This window comes from Ailuropoda melanoleuca, chromosome 14 (genome assembly GCF_002007445.2).
Source record: "Ailuropoda melanoleuca isolate Jingjing chromosome 14, ASM200744v2, whole genome shotgun sequence".
In the NCBI taxonomy this organism is placed as follows: Eukaryota; Metazoa; Chordata; class Mammalia; order Carnivora; family Ursidae; genus Ailuropoda; species Ailuropoda melanoleuca.
The window spans coordinates 6,963,789-6,982,507 of NC_048231.1; the positions used below are offsets into that span (position 1 = coordinate 6,963,789).

The 18,719-nt window shown below is 52.4% G+C and overlaps 1 protein-coding gene across 1 annotated transcript in view; it reads left to right on the forward strand.

The window, feature by feature from the left end:
• Positions 1 to 668: 668 nt before the first annotated feature.
• The window catches only part of PLEKHG3 (pleckstrin homology and RhoGEF domain containing G3), a 37,684-nt gene continuing 19,633 nt past the window's right edge, over positions 669 to 18,719 (forward strand). The window contains 1 exon segment of the mRNA XM_034642337.1: positions 669 to 1,096. The gene's annotated coding sequence lies outside the window, so the exon portion shown is untranslated.

Here is an 18,719-nt window from a genome sequence, read left to right on the forward strand (position 1 = left end):
TAATGTCTGACCAGTGGGATCTCTTCTGGGGCCCCACCCTGGGCTTCTCGTCTGCCTTGTTCTGGGACAGCATCTTTTTTCCATCTTTATTGAAGAATTATTTTGCGTTTTAAAATTTATGATCTTGCTCAAAATCCAGGCTATCCTTATTGAGTGTCCGTGACCCCCTTCCAGGTGTGTACCTTCCCATGCCCATATGATTACATACAGACATAAAAACAGGAGACAGGTTCTCTGTCTTCGTTTTACAAAAACGTGGTTCTCTATTACACAGGTTTCTTGCATCTTGTTTTATCCACCTAGCAGTCTTTTGGTGGACTCCCGCTAAATTACCCGTTTCTTCATCTCCTCAGCTTCCCCGAGGCTTGGATTTACATTTGTAAAGGATCACAGGGACCGAGTTGCGGTGAGGAATTCCCAACATGCCTTTCTGACTCAGAAAAGCCGAGATGACCTGGTCTGGTAGGATCGAGACCCCCAAAGCCGATCCCAGCTAATGTCTTACTAGAAATCCCCTTTCCTAGCCGCACAATGGGGGATATTTGGCTGTGACACCGGGGTGACCCCCACCACGTGCGTCTTTGTATCTGCGAGCATTGGGGCGGTCGGAGAGCGCCTCACGTGGGGCTGGACAGTCACCATCTGGGCGGCGCGCTCGCCCCACCTGCGGGCGTTAATCATTAGCTCCGCAGGATCCCCTTCACCCCGGGCTCCGGCTTGCCGCGTCGCGAAGGTTCTCTGGGTCCCGGCGGAGCCGCCAATTGCTGGATTCCAGCGGCCGGCCCGAGTCTCCACCCACTGGAAAAATTCCTGGCCCGCCCCTCCCTCCCGCCTCCCTCCGGCGGCAGCTCCGGCTCCGCTCGCCCGGCCCCGACTTCCTGGCCGGCGCTGGGAAGGCGCGCGGGCTGGGGTCCCCGGGGGCCGCGTCAGCAGCTGGCCGCGTCCCGGGCAGCCGAGGGGCTGGGCCGTGGGTGGGAGCGGCCGGCAGCCTCAGCCCCTGCCGAGAGCGACTTTCAAACTCGCGCCTGCGTCGCGGCCGCACCTGGGCAGCCTCGCGCGCGGAGCGTGCGGGACCCGGCGGGGCGGCGACCGCGCGGTGAGTGGCCCTCGCTTCTCCCCTCTCCTTCGGCCAGTGGCCGCGCCCGGAGCCACTCCGAGGCCCTCACCCTCCTGGGCCCTCGCCCCAGCTCCCCGCGGAGTGGGGACTCGGGGTGGCCGAGAAGGGCCCGGGGCTGCGTGGGCGCTTTCCAGGGCGAGCCGGCAGAGGACCGGAGCCCGGGAGGCTCGCGCACGGACACCTTTTCTGTCCTGTAGTCCCCACCCCGGAAACAAAAGGAGCGAGCGCGCCAGGTGGCCCCGGGAAGCTCCATTTGAAAGCCGGGAAGCCCGCGAGGCTGCGTCCGCCCTCCCCGCCTGCGCGCTCGGCCGCCAGAGGGCTGGCCCTTGCCTCGGACTGTGGGACTCGGGTCGGGTGGAACCTTCTGGGGAGGGATTTCAGCCTCTGGTCCTGGGAGCCCAAGGGGCGCCAGCAGCTTGTTCCGGGTTGGTGCCACACGGTGCTTGTTCTTGGGAATCTCAGCTCTTGTCCTGCCAGGGTTAGAGTGGGTGGCCAGAAATGGGATGTCGGGAGCCGAAGGCATAGAGGCCACTGCCTGCCACTGTCGGCCTCGACCTCGCCCACTCCTGAAATCTGTTCGGTTAATTTTCTCCCCATTCTCAGCCCTTTGGTTTGGAAAGCTAGGATGAGACGTGCAAGCTTGAAATTTCAAGACATTTTTAGGTAGCTACTTTTACTCTTTGGAGCTGCTTTTGAAAACAAAGAGAACGGAGTGGGAAATGTATTGGTAGGAGGCTGGAGAGGTGTGGCCTTAGGGGGGGCGGTGTTAGTGGCCGCTGTTAGAGTTTCATCCTCGAGGCCACTTGCTAAACTGTTGGTGGATGAAGGAGGCTGTCTTCTCCAGTGCCCTTGAGGAGGCGACTCGACCCCGCACTATCCTACCTGGAACCCTAGACTGGGAGTTCTCAGTCTCCCCAGCCCTGCTTGTGCATGCAGCCCAATCACATTGAACTTAAAAAATAAGTAGGGAGAGTAATGACAGCCCAGGAGGGCTTCCCTTCTAGCGTGTCTCCTGTTTCCTTTTAGGAAAGTGCCTTTCCAGCACCTCCCTTGCTGGATGGGAAGTGGAGTCCTGATTGACTTGAGCTGGGAATGACTTCATTCCAACCATCCCCAGCAGAAAACCTAGAGAGTAAGAACCAAAGGAAGGTGTACCCCTTCTGTCGTTTGTTCACCCCTCCCAGTGATCCCAGGATGCCTCATCTCTTCCTTCTGAGCCTGCTGTTAATGCTCCTGCTGCTTCTGCTGAACCTGTTCCCTTCCCTGAGTGCTGGGCAACCCCTTGGCTCCCTGGTGTCTTGCTCTGGGGTAGGGCAGGGAGTCAGCATGGGGTAAACCAAGTCCTAGAAGCAGAAGGAGTCATTTAAGAGTTGTTTTGGGGGCTTTTCCACTTTTATTAGATGTGGCCTTTTATTAGATGTGGCCTATCAGGAGGAGTGGAAAGAGCACCGGCCTGGGAGTCCAGCACAGGATTTTGCTTGACTTTTCATCTTGGCTCCACTGCATACCATGAAAGATTGGTAGAGTCGCTAGTGCTGGAAGGCACCTCTGATAAGCCTAGTCTACACACAAAGGAAGCAGAGCCCAGAGGTGGGAGGTGGTTTGAGCCTGGTCCCTGTTGGCCAAACGGGGACTAGAACTCAGATTTCCTGCTCTGGCTGATCCGTGCTTTCTCAAGCATGGCCTGGGCAAATCACGTATCTTTCAGACTCAGTTTCCACGTGAGTAAAGCAGGGTTACTTGCCTTCTCTTCCTTATAGAGGTTGTGGTGAGGATCAAATGCAGCCAGACATGTGGAAAGTGCTCCATAAACTCTTACACAAAATAAAGGGCTCATTGCGGCTAGCAGAGGCTCTCGAGAGCTTTAAAGTTTACTGGCTATGTCCCATGTGTGCCATAGGAGATGGTAGATACCAGGATCCTATGGTGGAAGTTTACATCCATGGCCTGTGATAGCTCAGCTCCAGAGTAAATATTTGGCTTACCAAATCCACAGCTAACCCAGGGTCACTGTGTTTACACCGGAGGAGGCCAAAGGCCATGGCCTGAGGGATGACCAGGGCTGGAGGGGAAAAGGGACTGTGTTCCAGATGGTGGCTTGCCCCTTCACCTCCACCCCCTCTCAGAACCTTGTGAACGCTCTGGCTCCAAGCCTAGAGGGGTCGCCACAAGCCCAGGCTGGGGCGCTGACTCTGGAGGGTTAATTGTGGAGATGTCTAGTTATTCTCTGTTGTGTTGGGGGTTGAGGGGACTCTGGGCTTTGGGAGGCTGTTGCCTTTGCAGCTGCACCGAGGCCCTCTTCAGCTCATTTGCCTCCCCCGCCCCCCAGGCTGCCCCTCTGGCCCAGGCCTCTGCTCTGTGCCGGCTCTCTGGCCAGCTGCACGTCCATAGGCCTTTGTTCCAGGGCTGCCTGCCCACCCTCCCCAGCAGAAGCCCTCAGGCTGGAGCCTTGGCAGCTGGAAGTCACTACTGTGCGGGAAGGCTCCACTGGAATCCGCAGGGGACCTGGCAGACCCTCATTTCCTCCTGTTGGGCTCCTCTTAGGGCCCCTAACTTGCTCCTGGCCACACACACTCTTTTCTCATCTCTCCTTCCCCTGACTGGATGGATAGTGTTTCTTTTTTTCTTCCTACAGTTAGGCTTCTTAGTTCTGTTTCTAAGTATTCGTTCATTCAACGTTTATTTGGCGCCTACTGTATATGAATATAGATGCAGTGGACAAAATACACAAATATTGACCTGGAACTGACTTGTAGTGGGGAGAGCTGACAGTGAGCAAGATAGAAAGCGAAATAGAAAGCATGTCAGTTAAAAAAAAAAAAAAAAAAGGCAAGCCTGTCAGTGATAAGTAGAAACATGTGATAGGGAAGGTAGATGTGCGTTGCCACAGAGAGGGTGAGATGGCATTTTAGATGGGGTGGTCTGGGAAGCCTCCTGAGCAAGGGATATGGGAGATAATGCCTGAGGGAAGAATTTCCCTTCATCTCTTATCGCCTTTGCTTGAATTCCAGTTGGAGCAACCCACTTTGGGACTGAGGGACAGGGTTTGGAATTGGGTGCACCTGGGGTCTGATCCCAGCTTTCCAGCTTGCTAGCCCATGGTGCTGAACTGCTCTGAGCCTGTGTTTCTCACCTGTAAAATGGAGTTAGTCATCATACCTACCACGTACGGTATTATGTGAGAATGAACAATGAGAATGTGTGTTAAATGCTCAGCAGAGCCCACAGAGGTGTTCAGTAAGCGATAGTTGTATTATTTCTGCAGCCAAATTGTGCGGGGTGGGGGAGGGTAGCCCAGGATATATCCTGCCATTGCTAAGAACTCTGGATAAAAGGCTTTGCATTTCCAGTGTTGGGCAGAGATGGGGAATTGGAGGGACATAAAAACAGAAACCTTAGGTAGTGCAGACTTTCTCATTAGTGAGACTTTTCTACCCTATCCTAGATTTCCGATGGTTGGGCTGAGGACGCAGGACTCCCAGATGTGTGCTGCCTCTCCCCCAGGACAGGGTGACCCGGGGGCAACCCTGGCCTTCCCTTGCTCTGGAATTTCCCTAGCTTCTAACCAACCATGATGAATCACAGCATGGTCCCTGGCCTCTCTACCTGGCCTCACAACTGGGAAGGCTATCTGCCCCTCTCCCAGCCTCCTGTAGATAAGTTAGGTTCAGAGAGGGAGGGAAGAAGGGGTGGGGGAGATGAGGGAGAAGGAGGGGAGGGCTGGGCAGATTGCATAGGTGGCAAGAGGATTCTCGCGGAGCCTTATCTCAGGTTCTGGGTGGACTCTAACGGCCCAGCTTAGCGCTGCGTCCTCCCAGCCAGGCTGTGGACTCTCTTCTCTCAGCTGGAACCACAGACCTCAAAGGGAGGGGCCTGCTCGAAGACTGCTGTCAAAGCTGTGGTGAGTGGTTTCCTGGGGGCCCTGCCCTGGCTCAGGAAGCAGGGATGGGCTGTGGAGGGTGAGGCCCAGGGAAGTGGTCATCAGCCAGACCACACCCCCTGAGGGCCCCGGTGGTGCACGCAGGACAGCCAGGGGGGCCATGTGGTGAAGGAACTTTCTGCGCCTGCCAATCGGTGCCTAGAGACTGCATAAAGCTAGTTATAATCTGGCCTCAGAGGAAGTTACAAAGATGGCCCTGAATAGCCCCAGGCATTTTTGGTTTTGGGCGACCTTAGAGGAGGGGAACTGGGCAGGGTTGCCTATACCGTGATTAGAAGGTGGTGCACCTGAAGACACTCGGCAGTCCCTCTGGGAGTCCCTCTGGGAGTTAGCTGTCGGCAGTGGTGGCTGGTCTTGTTAACTGGGTCTGCTCTGTGCTCCTTTTGATGAGAAGCTCTCTGAGGCAGGAACTGTGCTGGATTCATCTTCGTTCCTGTGTAGCACAGAGAACAGTATGAAGTGTAATCAGCAGGGTGTGAGGAGCTTGTGCGGAGGTCCCAGCCTGAGAGTAATCTGGGCTTGGTGGTCTCATTGGCTCCAGCTTTTGTTCCTCGGGAGCTTGGGGGAGAAGGCAGTGGTGGGGGTGAGGCCCCACCTGGGTGGGCAGTTGCCATCTGGGAACGCAGGCAAAGGGAGAGCCAGGCTTTGTGCAGTTCTCTGGCTGGCCTTTGGGGAGGGATCTCTGGTTTAAGCTCAGGCAGTGGATTTTTAAGTTTCCTGCTGAGCAGGTTGTGTGGCTGGACACAGGACCTGCACAAGGTTCTGATGGGCTCAGGCAGCCTTTTGGAAAACCTGGTTTGGGAGTCCTCGTAGTTGCTGATTATTACTGGGGTCTGACTGTGAACGCAGGGAGAGATGCAGGGTGAGTGAAGTCTAGTTCTTACTGCGGTAACAGGATCTCAAGAGGAGAGATGGGTTCTGCAGGTACTGGAAGCTCACATCCTATACTCTCCAGGCTACAAGACTGTGTGTGTGTACATTGGAGGCTCTTGAGCAATAGTTGACAAGTGCTTGTTGACAGGAAAAGGGAACCAGTATTCACGCAGCCTGTCTGCCCTGCACATTGCTACATCCCCAGTGCTTGCTGCGTCGTAGGGTTCCAATAAATATTTTTTTAAAGATTTTATTTATTTGAGAAAGAGAGCTCGCACATGAGTGGGGGGAGGGGCAAAGGGAGAGGGAGAAGCGACTCCCTGCTGAGCAGAGAGCCTGTTGTGGGGGGGTCTATTGCCCCCCCCATCATGACCCCAACCGAAGGCAGGCGCTTAACCGACTGAGCCACCCTGGCGCCCCTCCAATAAATACTTTTTGTGTAAGTGAAACCCTACCGTATGGTGAAATCTTAAGAATTAAAGAGATTTTCACACTCTTCACAAATGCTCTCTTCCTTTCTAAAGACGCCTAGGGTAGTTAGGAAAGTTAACCTGTGGTCTGCTGCTGTGGCAGAGAGGCAGGCCGCTCTGTATTCCTGCAGCCTGGAAAGTGCAAGGCTGGTGGGGTCGCTGGGACCAGTCCCGCCAGGCGTGCTTCGGGCTCTGCCCCCATGCAGGTTGGGCCCAGAGCCGACGGGGTGGGGGGTGGTGTGTGCTTGTAGTTTTGAGTATAGTTCATCCCATACTAGGTGCCGTAATACCCCACGGAAGGCAGTGGTGGGGGTCACCTCTTTCATGCTCTTCCTGACCTGTCCCCTCTGCAGCCTCGCTTACCTGCATCAGCCAGCCAGCCCCAGATCAGCCAGGACGCAAGTTCCTACGTTATTTTTCACCCTTGCTCCTTCAGACTCTGTTTAACTCCTATATATGTGTGTTGCTGTCCTCTTTCCGAGCTGGCAGCTGAAAGGAAGCAGCAGAGGAAACACGGTAAAGTGATGAGCGCAGAGAGGGAAAATGCCCATGAGGAGCTGAGAGCTGGCAGGAAGAGTGGACAGAGGTCGGACCAGCAGGAGGGGCCGGCGCTGGCGGAAGCCGGGATCTCTTATTTAGGACGGATGGCCTGGCACACCTTGGCCCTCCGGGGGGGGGGGGGGGGGGGGGATTATCATTTTGATAATTGATGCTTTGCTGTAATTGTGACCTTGAGTCATCCAGAAAAGGTTGAATTATGCTCCCTTGACTGTTTAGGAAGGCATGCAAGGAAGTGCTTACCATATTTTTTTAAAAGATTCCCAACCAGATGGATGAAAAATTTCAAAAATGTTGATACTTAGGTAATAATACCACTACTCCTTTCAGGTAGGCCAAGTAAGTGGTGTTACCCCCAGCCATGGAGAAGTAAGTGTAGTCCGCGCAAGGTTGGAAATTTGTCCAGGATCACTCCCCAAGACTTGGCAGGAACGTGATTTGAACTTTTGAATGACCCCAGGTTGCAGGCGCTCAGCTTTACCCAAGACTGTTTCAAAACTCTCTTAAAAATGTGGCTTTCTGGACAGCCGTCTCCACGGGGAGTCCAGCCAGTGCAGTTTTCATGTGTTAACGGCACAGCAGAGACAGGGCCAGCCCTAATCCAGCTCCGCCCCGGTAGATTGCCAGTTTGCCCAAAGGGCACTTGCCTTCGTAGAAATGAGAATGCTTTCAGTCCATTTCCGTTTTAAGCATCTCCCTGGGTGCTGCACGGCACTTTTGGAGGCCAGAAAATGACAGGGAGGAGCTGCAGTGTCGGACAGCCCAGGCCTCTTTCCATTGGGAGCTGTGTTCCTTCGTTTTGGTTATGGATGCTGCTGAAAGGTGCTTTGGTGTGTAGCCTCGGTGCTGTTTGCCCTAGTCAGTCTTCGGGAGGCTGGGGCCCACCCCTGCCTAGGAACCCCCGCCCGGGTTCCCGTGCCCACCATCCTGACCGCAAATGGTAATCCTATCGAATTTGCCTCTCTCATTTATCAGAGAGCGAGAATGTTCCACGTGCAAGGGAACATGGTTTCTTAGGGAAACCTTTCTCTTCCCTCCCTCCCCAGAAGTGACATTCTCCTGAATATGGTGTTTATTATACCTTTGCATGTTTTTATACTTTTTACTGTTGTCTGTAAGTAAGATATGGTTTCATGTTTTAATTTTGACATATATAACAACATGGTCTTCTTGAACTTGGATTTATTATAAATAAATGTATTCCAAAGTATTTTAAGCTTTTTGCTGCTATTATAAATGGTGTTGTTTTGTTTCTTTATTTCATTTTTGGATTGTTCACTGCCAGTGTATAGGAATAAAATTGATTTGTGTGTGTTGATCTTGTAACCTGCTATGTTGCTGAACTCTTTCATTAGTACTAGTAGTTTTATAGTGGATTCCTTAGGGTGGTTTTATAGTGGAATCCTTTTCTATATACAAGATTATGTCATCTGTGAATAGAGATAGTTTTACTTCTTCCTTTTCAATCTGAATGTCTTTTATTTCTTTTTCTTGCTTAATTGCCCTGGCTAGAACTCTAGTACAGTGTTGAACAGACTGGCATGACATCCTTGTCTTGCTCCTGATCTTGGGAAAGGCATTCAGTCTTTCTTCATTAATTATGAAGTACTTTTATTTCTTTTTATTTCTTTTATTTCTTTTTCTTGCTTAATTGCCCTGGCTAGAACTCTAGTACAGTGTTGAACAGACTGGCATGACATCCTTGTCTTGCTCCTGATCTTAGGGGAAAGGCATTCAGTCTTTCTTCATTAATTATGAAGTACTTTTATTTCTTTTTATTTCTTTTATTTCTTTTTCTTGCTTAATTGCCCTGGCTAGAACTCTAGTACAGTGTTGAACAGACTGGCATGACATCCTTGTCTTGCTCCTGATCTTAGGGGAAAGGCATTCAGTCTTTCTTCATTAATTATGAAGTACTTTTATTTCTTTTTATTTCTTTTATTTCTTTTTCTTGCTTAATTGCCCTGGCTAGAACTCTAGTACAGTGTTGAACAGACTGGCATGACATCCTTGTCTTGCTCCTGATCTTAGGGGAAAGGCATTCAGTCTTTCTTCATTAATTATGAAGTACTTTTATTTCTTTTTATTTCTTTTATTTCTTTTTCTTGCTTAATTGCCCTGGCTAGAACTCTAGTACAGTGTTGAACAGACTGGCATGACATCCTTGTCTTGCTCCTGATCTTAGGGGAAAGGCATTCAGTTCTTTCTTCATTAATTATGAAGTACCTATAGGTTTTTTGTAGATGCTCTTTATAAGGATGGGAATGTTCCCTTCTATTCCTAGTTTGTGGAAGTGTTTTTATTATGGAAGGGCATTAAGTTTTGTCAAATGTTTCTTCTGGGTCTACTGAGATTATCAGGTGGTTTTGTACTTCATTAATATCCATATGGTCATAGTGTATACTCCTTTTTATGTATTACTGGTTTCTATTAGTATTTTGCTGGGGATTTTTTACATCTTTATTAGGGATTTTAGACTGTAGTTTTCTTTTCTTGTGATGTCTTGTCTGGTTTTGATATCAGGGTAATATGGCCTCATAGAATGAGTTGGGAAGTATTCCTTCCTCTTCTATTTTTGGAAGAGTTTGTAAAGAATTGGTGTTAATTCCTTTAAGTGTTTGGTAGAATTCACCAGTGGGGCCATCTAGTCCTGGGCTTTTCTTTATTGGGAAATTTATTTATTTATTTTAAGATTTATTTATTTGAGAGAGAGTGGGGGTAAGGGCAGAAGGAGAGGGTCTTCAGGTAGACTCCCTGCTGAGCATGGAGCTGTACATGGGCTGGATCCCATGACCCATGAGATCATGACCTGAGCTGAAACCAAGAGTCAGATGCTCAACTCTCTGAGCCACCCAGGCGCCCAGATTTTTCTTTTCTTTTAGCTCTTGGAGTACCAATTTGTTCCATCTTGTAATGGCTTATTTTGTTGTATGGTTAGTAGTGTTTATACTCAGCTCCTCTTCAGTGGGTGCGAAGAGTGGGATGCTGAAAAGTAAGATATTTTGTAAGGCCGCACTTACTGGTGATGAGGAGGTCTAGGACATACGAAATGTGTGGGTGGGTGGCTGCAGTGGAGTAGAGGAAAGGATTGTTGGAAGGCTCTTCCCCCAGAACTTTGCATGTCTGCCTGCTTCTTAAACAGGATTGTGCTCAAGAGTCCCTTCCTCGGAGCCTTCCCGGACCTCTTGACCAAATAACATCCCTATCCCCCACTTATTCTTTTTTTTTTTTTAAGATTTTATTTATTTATTAATTCATTATTTATTTATTTATTTTTGAGAGAGCGAGAGAGTGCACGTTTGAGAGCACGCCCAAGCATGGGCAGGGGCAGAGGGAGAGGGATAAACAATCGCTGCTGAGCAGGGAGCCAGGCTCAGGACTCCATCCCAGGACCCTGAGATCATAACCTGAGCTGAGGGCAGGTGCTTAACCGACTGAGCCATCCAGACGCCCCTCCCCTTTTTAAAAATATTTATTTTTATTTATTTGAGAGAGAGAGTGCCTCACTCTTTTCCCTGCTTTATCTTCTTTATGACACTTACCACTCTCCAGAAATATATTAGCCATTTGTCTACCTTTTGTGTCCTTCCTTCCTGGAGGGTAAGCTCCTGATAGCAAGGATTTGTCTTCTGTATTGCTGTGTTCTCACAACCTGGGACATGGTTTATACTGCCAATAAATGTTAGTGGGTTTGGGTAATTCTGTTTTCAGAAGGAAGTCCTCTAAGCCTCGATTCTGCAGCTTTCAGCTGGGCTGGGTCTGACCAGGCAACCAAGAAGAGGTGAACAGCTTGGCTCTCCATTCCCAAACCTTTTTCTCCCATAAGAGCTCAGAAAATACCATCGACCCTGTGTGCTTCACTTTGGCCTTTTTCTAGCATGTGTTTGCACAGCTCCCAAAATCAGCAGTAGGCATTTGAGTGTCAGAAGACCTGGAGGCAAAAGGGTACAACAAGATGTGGTTCTTACCTGTAGGAGGCTGTAACTGTGTGAAGAAGTTAGAGCGCTCACAGAAGACACTTCAGGTCCTTGCTCCTCATCAAGCTGCTGTGCAGAGGAGTACCCCTCACTGTGATGGGGTGCAGAGAGGCAGCCTGTGCACTGGTCCGTGGGCCATCTTCAATGGGCACAGAAACCATTCCTGGAAGCTTCTAGAAGGGAGTTGTAAATTCCCAGGTGACTCCATTTTGCCATCTTTCTGAGGTTGCCGTGTAGCGTAAGAACTTGTTCTGAGCAAAGTGTTACTTGTAAAACTTAAAGTGCCGGAGGGCATTCATACAAAGTGGGCTGACGGAGTGCCATCTGCATCCCTTAAGGCCCCCCCTAGGAGGCGGTGTTGAGGAATGGTGAACTCAGGAAGCAAGGATTCCAGGAAACCCTGGCTTTCCCTCCTACCTCACTGTTCCGGCCTTGGGTAAGTGAACACCTGGCTCCGGACTTGGGGTTGTTGTGAGGAGATTACGTAGAGATTGTGTTCAGCACGAGGCCTGGTGCACCCGAACAGCATGCTAGTTGGTGTTCCAGTCTGGCATTTTGGGAGCCACTGGTACCTCCGGTTCCTGATCTGTAAAACGGGGATAATAATTCCTGCTCTCACCTGCCCCTTCCCTGTGCTCTTGGCTGTTGTAAGGACAGGGGTTAATATCCTCAGGCTTTGAGGGCCTGGGCTGGGGGAGGAGCCACGTAAATGGAGTATTGTTGTGCTGCTGAATGATCGGGCTTTGTTCAAGTGTCCTCAGTGTTGACTTCCTACAGTTAGTGTCCCCTTGTGTTTAATTGCCCACATATTTGCATGTCCTCCGTGGGGCAGTGCTGACCTTCCCGACTGTGACCTGGGTCCTCAGGGGGCACCTGCTGAATTAGGGTGAGAAGCCCCATTTCCTCCGTCAGGGGCCCCCCAGTCATCAGGAATGAAAGAAATGCAGCAAGCATGACCCACACGCAGAACTGGTTCTGAATAGGACATTGATTGGAGAGGTTTTGCAGGAGGCGGGCGGGCACTTTAATTCCCGAGGCTGTTGGTGGCAGTTCGCTGCTCGCCCCAAGCCTGTTAACCGCTCGGCTGCCGGGCCTGGGAGGATGCAGCTCCCGGGCCCCAAGCGGCCCTCTTGGTGCTCTGATGGGAGCCCTTTTGAGGAAGGCGGTAGGTACCCCGCTGAGGCCAGGCCAGGGGGTACAAGGGGGCCTAACGAGTACTCTCAGCTCTGGGCCTCCAGACCTCTCTGAACTCCCCCGTGAAACCTGGCCAGCCACAGGTTTGGGGGCAAAAGGTAGGTTTCTCCCTTGGGGGTTCAGAAACTGAGGAACCCCGTGGATGCAGGTAAAGGAGAGCTATTGTGTTTGTTGTTGTTGTTTTCCTCCTATCCTGCCCTGGTTTCTTCTAGTGGATTCATCAGTTGTGGCTGGGTAAGAGCAAGACAGCCCTATGTTCCTTTTTCGAGGAGACTGTAGACGGTTCTGCCGGGAGTTTCAGAGGGTCTTCTGATTTCTGAACATTCAGAGTTGGGTGGTTTAGAGAAGGGGCTGCTGTTGGAGGGACCCAGCACAAAGGCGCGTAGGCACTGGGAAAAGCAGAGTTAATCTCCTCCTTCTTCCTGAAGTTTCTTTTTCCCACAATCCATAGAGGGTGGCTATTTTGGATAAAATCAAGTGGTGGCAGGTCAGCAAGTGAAAGGAAGTTCTCCCCCACACTGTTTCATCCCAGATGGACACTGCTAGGCAGGGGCTGTGCCCACCACTTCCGGAGTTCTGGGCTGCAGGAGCAGGGAGGTCGGGGAGCAGATTGCCACCCTGACTTGGCTGTGTTTTTTACCTTGAAGCAAGGCCTTGCTCTTCCAGGAGCAGGACTGTGCTGCCTGGTCTGGTCTGCTCCACACCACGTGCATCCCCTCACCCGAGAATCTGGGCTTTGGTGACAGCTGCCCCTCCCGGCTGCCTTCTGCTCTCCTAACCTCTCAGCTCCGGGAGAAGGCTCCTTTCCTCCCGCCTGGGAACTGGTTGGATGAGTTCCTTCAGCCTCTCTGGTTGAGGCCCCTTAGAAGGGAAGATGAGGGACCTGGGGGGTGGAGGCAGGTGCTATGGGGCGGAGAGTGGAGAGGGGCTGTCTTGGGCTCTGGGAGAGGGATCTGTGAGGGGAAGTGTATGAGGCCTTGCTGTCTGAAGGGCCGGCTGCCTTTGAGAGTTGGCCCTTGTTGTGGGAGTCTATGAAGTCTGCCTTAGGAAGGAAAATCCACTTTCCTAACTTCACTGGGTCAGGCACCAGGCCCAAGATCAGCATCCAGGGCATTTTTGCTGTAATGCCCAAGAAGTGGGGCAGGCCAGGGTGGTTTGACGCATGGCAGCAGTTCACAAAATGGGGCTGCTCACATCGACGAAAGCACTCTTCTGGGTCTGGATGGTCATGCTTGGAATTAGGAAGTTGCGTTTGGGGGAGCCGCCCTGTGGGCAGCCTTGCCCCCTAATTCTAATTTGCTTGGGAGGGAAAGTGAGAATTTGGGGAAGGGGGAAAACCCTCAGGTGAGGAGATGTGTTCTGACCAACCCCCAGCCCAGTAGAGAGCCTTTGGCCTGGAATCCCAATGGGACATTTTCTTCCAGCGAAGCCCCCAGATCTCAGTTGTCTAGAGCCAGTGTTCTCTTCCTGCTTTCAGAAGCGTGGGACTTACATGGAGCTTTGCTTCTTCACCTTTACTTGGATGCTTGCTGCCCCCCCCGCCCCCGCTGTCCAAGGGTTGGAATAGGTCTCGTTCTTCTTTCTAGCAGATGCTTTCCTGGGTCATTCTTTCTCCTCCCTGATGCTCTCTGAATAGTCAGCACCTTCTTGGGCCTCTGGATTCTTCCTGAACGCTCTTTGGCTCTATGGACACCTGCTGCCGAAGGCCCACGTGTGGCTTGTGCCGTTTTAGGGCACATTCTCACACCTCGTCTCCCAGAGTCCTTGAATCTCCCAGAGTCCTTGAGTCTCGGTAGTTGTCCTTCCAGGCGTGGCTCGGGCGTGTCCTTTCCCACAGAGCCGCTGCTGCTGCGTCCTCCAGTCTGATTCCTTCCAGCCTGGCCTCTTGCTGCCAGCCGCCCCAGGCCTTTGGAAGATCCAGGTCCTTTTGGGACTCAGCTCTCGCATGCTGCTGCCGTTGCCCCTCGGGCCCTCCTGTCTCTTCTTTACTTGGCAAGTACAAGCTTGCTCATCATTCAAGGCTCAGCTGAAGTCTTGCCTCCTTTAGAGCTGCCCAGGGTAGCAGCGGCTACTCCCTCTTCTGTTAGCATGGTTTTGTATTCGTACTTCTGTACAGCACTCAAGGCATTGCCTGGTGGATGATTTGTTGATACGGCTGTTTTTGCTTCTAGAATTCGGTTCCTCAAAGACAGGGACAATGTCTTGTTCGTTTTAGTATCCCCAGGGCCTAGCATCGTGCTCAGAGTGTGGAACGACTTGCCAAACTGGACGCAGCCTTGAGCTCCCAGACTGCTCATGACCCCGCTGTCTACCTCCTTTTGTTACTGGGGCACTTGTCTTGCTTCTCCTGATAGAGGATCAGCTCTGGAGAGCGCGGGCTGTGTGTGTGATTCATCTCTGTCTCCCACAAGGCTCCACAGTGTCTTTGTGCGGAGTGAGTGCTTGAAACTACTTGTCCAGTGAACTCTGCAGCTCACAACTCAGGCAGGGCAGGGACTGTTCTCCCTAAATGAGGGGGCGGACACTGTGGCACAGTTGGCTCCCTGCCTTGCTCCTTTGTCACCCGGCTGCTGCAGAGCAGGGCTGGGGTGGGTTTGGAGCCGTGCTGCCTGGGTCCCCGGGCTCACTCATACTCATTTTGTCATTTTGCGGCTCTCCCCGCTTCTTTGATATTCCCTGTGATTTAGGAAATGGGGGAACAGCAAGGCTTTCTGTAGTACCTTGAGTTTTTGTCTCACGTCCAGTTCTTCACATGTCTACCTTGCAGCTGGATTCCATTTCTTCTTTAAAACCCAAGGGCCAGTGTCAAGGATGGTTTTTACTGATCACTTATCTGTGCTTTTGCCAGCTTCCATTTCCTGCAGTCCTGTTCCTGCTCAGGGCTGTTGTCCTCTGTCACTCTGTTCCTCTTTAGCTCCCACCAGGACACGTCGTCTTTCCCTGTGGAGCGCAGAGGAATGTGTCCTGCCTGTTGCAGCAGCGAGCTCTGACTCACAGAGACTTCATCTTCTGCTTTGCCCTTCGGTTGGGCACGGATAGCAGACTGTTTGCCTTTCTGGCTGAATCGCTTTATATGTTCCCATGTGAGATCATGGTTCGACTCCATGTCAGGATTGTACACGGTGAATAGTCGGTGGGGGAGGATTGGGTCATGCCGGTTCACCAAGTGGAACTTTTATCTTTATCATTAATGAGAGATGTAGGTAAATATTTTAGGCACAAATAGAAAAAAAAAAATCTGTCGTCTGAGAGCTTGTGGAGCAAATAATAACTTATCCGTCCTTGTCCTCCTACCCCTGACCGTGGGCTTACGGTGCGGCTCATGTTCACATCGCTGTGTCGCCGCTCGGTGTTGGACACCAGTCAGGTGGGGGCTTTTGTTTTCCTTTTGCAGAGAAGGAACTTGAAGCGCCGTGAGGTCAGGTGGCTTGCCCAAGGCCACACGGGGCCAGTGAAGCAAGTGGCTGGGTTTTAGAACGGATCCGCCCGGCCTCAGAGCCTGTGGATCCATTTAGGGCGTGCAGCCTCTGCTCTGTGGCCTCGCGTCACACGTGTGTGTGCCTGTTCTTTCCTTCTCTGCTGGGGACTCGGGGACCTCATAGGACCCCTCTGTTCCCACTTGCTTCCTGCTGACATTCTCCAGTGCCTTTGACGATGACGCAACGGTAGATGCTGCAACTGCTGAAGGTGTGGCCCGTGTTTCCTCCCCGCCCCCACCCCAGCCTAGATGCCTCAAAACCAGCAGCCCCTGCCCCCGAGGTGGGGACGACAGGATGGCTGATTTGCAGGGCGAGGTACCTGAAGTTTGCTGGTAAGGAGTGGAGGTCTGTGAGCCGTTCTGCCCTCGTGATGAGAGAGGTGGGGCCTCTAGGAAACAAACACCGAATCTGGCAGTGATTTCTAGCCCAGGCTTTAGCTGCTCCATCTTCTGGGGACATTGTGTCATTTTCTGGCAAGCTGTGCTGGGAGCCACGTTGACCTACCCTGGCTGTGAGCGATAGCAATTTCTGATCAACAGCAGTCGCTCTCATTTGCCTTTAGTATGTATGTCTCTGAAACTTCCTGGTAGACAGCTTTACCTGGGCTATTTGTAGGGGGACCGCTCTTCTCCACATTCTAAAGTGGTTCCTTTGCCGCTTTTCCCTGCCTCTCAGCTTCTTGTGGCTGGTCATTGGATATGTGGCATGATGGCAAGGCGGCTATGCCGTTGCTCTAGTCCCTTGTCTGGGGCTAAAGTAGGACGGGATTGCTAGGGTGAATGAGCAGTCCCTGCTCCTGGGTACCTCTTGGCAGATTGGAAACTTGCTGGTAGTGACTAATGTGGAAACTTCTTAGTCTTGGAGGAACTGGCTCAGCCCTTGGCTTTGCCCCGTTTCTCTTTTGCCTGACTCTGGAACTGGTGAGAGGCGCAGCAGCACGGTCCCGCAGACCTTCCACAGGTGTTACTGAGCACCTGGTGGCACATTGCTCTCGGGGGGTGACAGAAGGGTACTGGAAAGCAGGCCCAGCCCCGCTGACTTGTACTGTCTAGTCCAGAAGAAAAACATGCCCGTATGAACCCCCGAGGACCAGCACTTTAAATGATACTCAAGGTCACTAGAGTTAAAAGGTGTGTGTGTGTGTGTGTGTGTGTGTGTGTGTGTGTGTGTGTTAGTGTCCTTGTGGCACAAACCCCACAAGTGTAGTGGCTTGAAATAACACAAGTTGATTATCCTACGGTTCTGGAGGTCAGAACTGGATCTGGGTCCACAGGGCTGTGTTCCTTCTGGAGGCTCTGGGGAAGGATTTGTTTCCTCCCCTGTCCCAGCCTCCCGATGCTGCCAGATCCTTTCGCTGGTGACCCCTTTTCCTCTATCTGCAAAGCCAGCAGCCTCTTTTCTGTCTGTCCCTCTGCTTTTGTTGTCACACCAAGTTCCAACTCCTTGTGCATCCCTCATGTAAGGACCCTGTGATTATATCAGACCCAGCCAGGTGACCTAGGGTCACCTCCCATCTCAAGAGCCTCCACTTGATCGCATCTGCAACGTCTCTTCCCCCTATGAGACAACATCCGTAGGTTCTTTCTATCGGGGCGTGATTAGCACGTGCTTATTCTTTGAAGTGGGGGGGGGGCGACATCCTCTGTAGCGGGCATGTCGCTGGAAGTGGTAGAGGAGGCCTTTCTGAAGGAGGTGATCTGACCGGATTTGTGTAGGGAGAGAGGGTCTGGGACACATCCCAGGTGTGAGAAGCCACATGAGCAAATGTTGGGGCTGTGGGGTGGTGGGAACAGTGAGGTGAGGGCCAGTGGTCCTCCCACTGAGACAGGATGCCAGCGGCTTTCCTTCACTTCCAAAGCCAGGCTGAGGAAGATTTCTGGACTTCAGTCTGTAGGCCCAGACTTCCTCCCAGAATTCAGGTGGGAGGGCTCCCCTGGCAGTGGCCACGATCCCATCCCTTCCCAGCAGCTGAAGTCCTGCTTCAAAGACCCAGCCACACTTGGTGGCCCCTGCTGTTCTGGGGTGGTGGGAAAAAGAATTGACGAGGGAATATAAATACATGAGGGGAAATGAGTTTGAGCCAGCTGGCCTGGGTTTGTGGCCCAGAAACCCCGATCACGCTGTTTGCACAGCCTCTGTGACAGTCACGTTGCTGACATTGAACACATCGAACACAGTCGCTCCCCAGGGAGCCTTCCCTTGTCCTTTCTTAGGGTGCTTAGAGCCCCTGCGTCTCCGGGGAGGACTGGGAGGAGCCCGAGTGAGGAAGCGGCTCCAGAAAGGGGCAAGGAGCCAACCCCCTCAGGGATCTTCCTGTCCTCTGGAAAGCCTCTTGGGCTGTGGTGCAAGGTGTCCTCCCACTGGTGTGGCTGAGGGGGAGCGGCAAGAAGTGACAGGCAAGAGCGGGGCGTGGGGCGGCGCTGAGCTGTGGGTGACAGCACCCCTGAGTGAGCTCAGCACCCCAGTTTCAGATCACCCGTTCACCTGACGGTGCTCGTCTGGAGAGGCTGTAGCTCTTCTCTATTGCTTCCTTCTGGTACCGTCTCTGAGGGGTTCCTGACAGGGGACCTGGGCCGATCGTTCTGGGGGGGTCAAAGGGGCTGGCTGCCCAGGGTGGGAAAGCCTTTGGGATGTGTAGGAGGTGTAGTCGAGAGAGGAAGGAAGCCCCTGGGGAGGTGCGCAGGGCTGGCGGATGTTGGCAGTTGCCTTTAGGAGAGCCCCCTGCTCCTTCCCCTCCCGCCTCTGGGACAGGTGTGTCGGGCTTCCGCTTCTTGGGTGTGGGGTGAGGAGCGGAAGGTGAAAGGATGACATCAGCCTCCTCCGCACCTGGAGCCAGCCTCTCTGAAGCAAACTGTTTTCTGGGGCGTCTCCAGAGCTGGCCCGCAGAGGGTTGTCCAGCAAGATCCCCCCTCCCTCTCCTGCCTTCTCAGCAGCCTGCTGGCTGGCGGGGGGCGGGGGGGCGGTTCAGAAGGGAATGAGCTGAGTCCTGGGGATTCCCCAGGACCAGAAAAGGAGAGGTTCTCCAGAAGGTTCCAGGTGAGTGACCCTGTGGGACCATCTTTTCTTGCTTTCTTTTCTCTTCTTTTTTTTTTTTTTTTAAGTAGGCTCCAC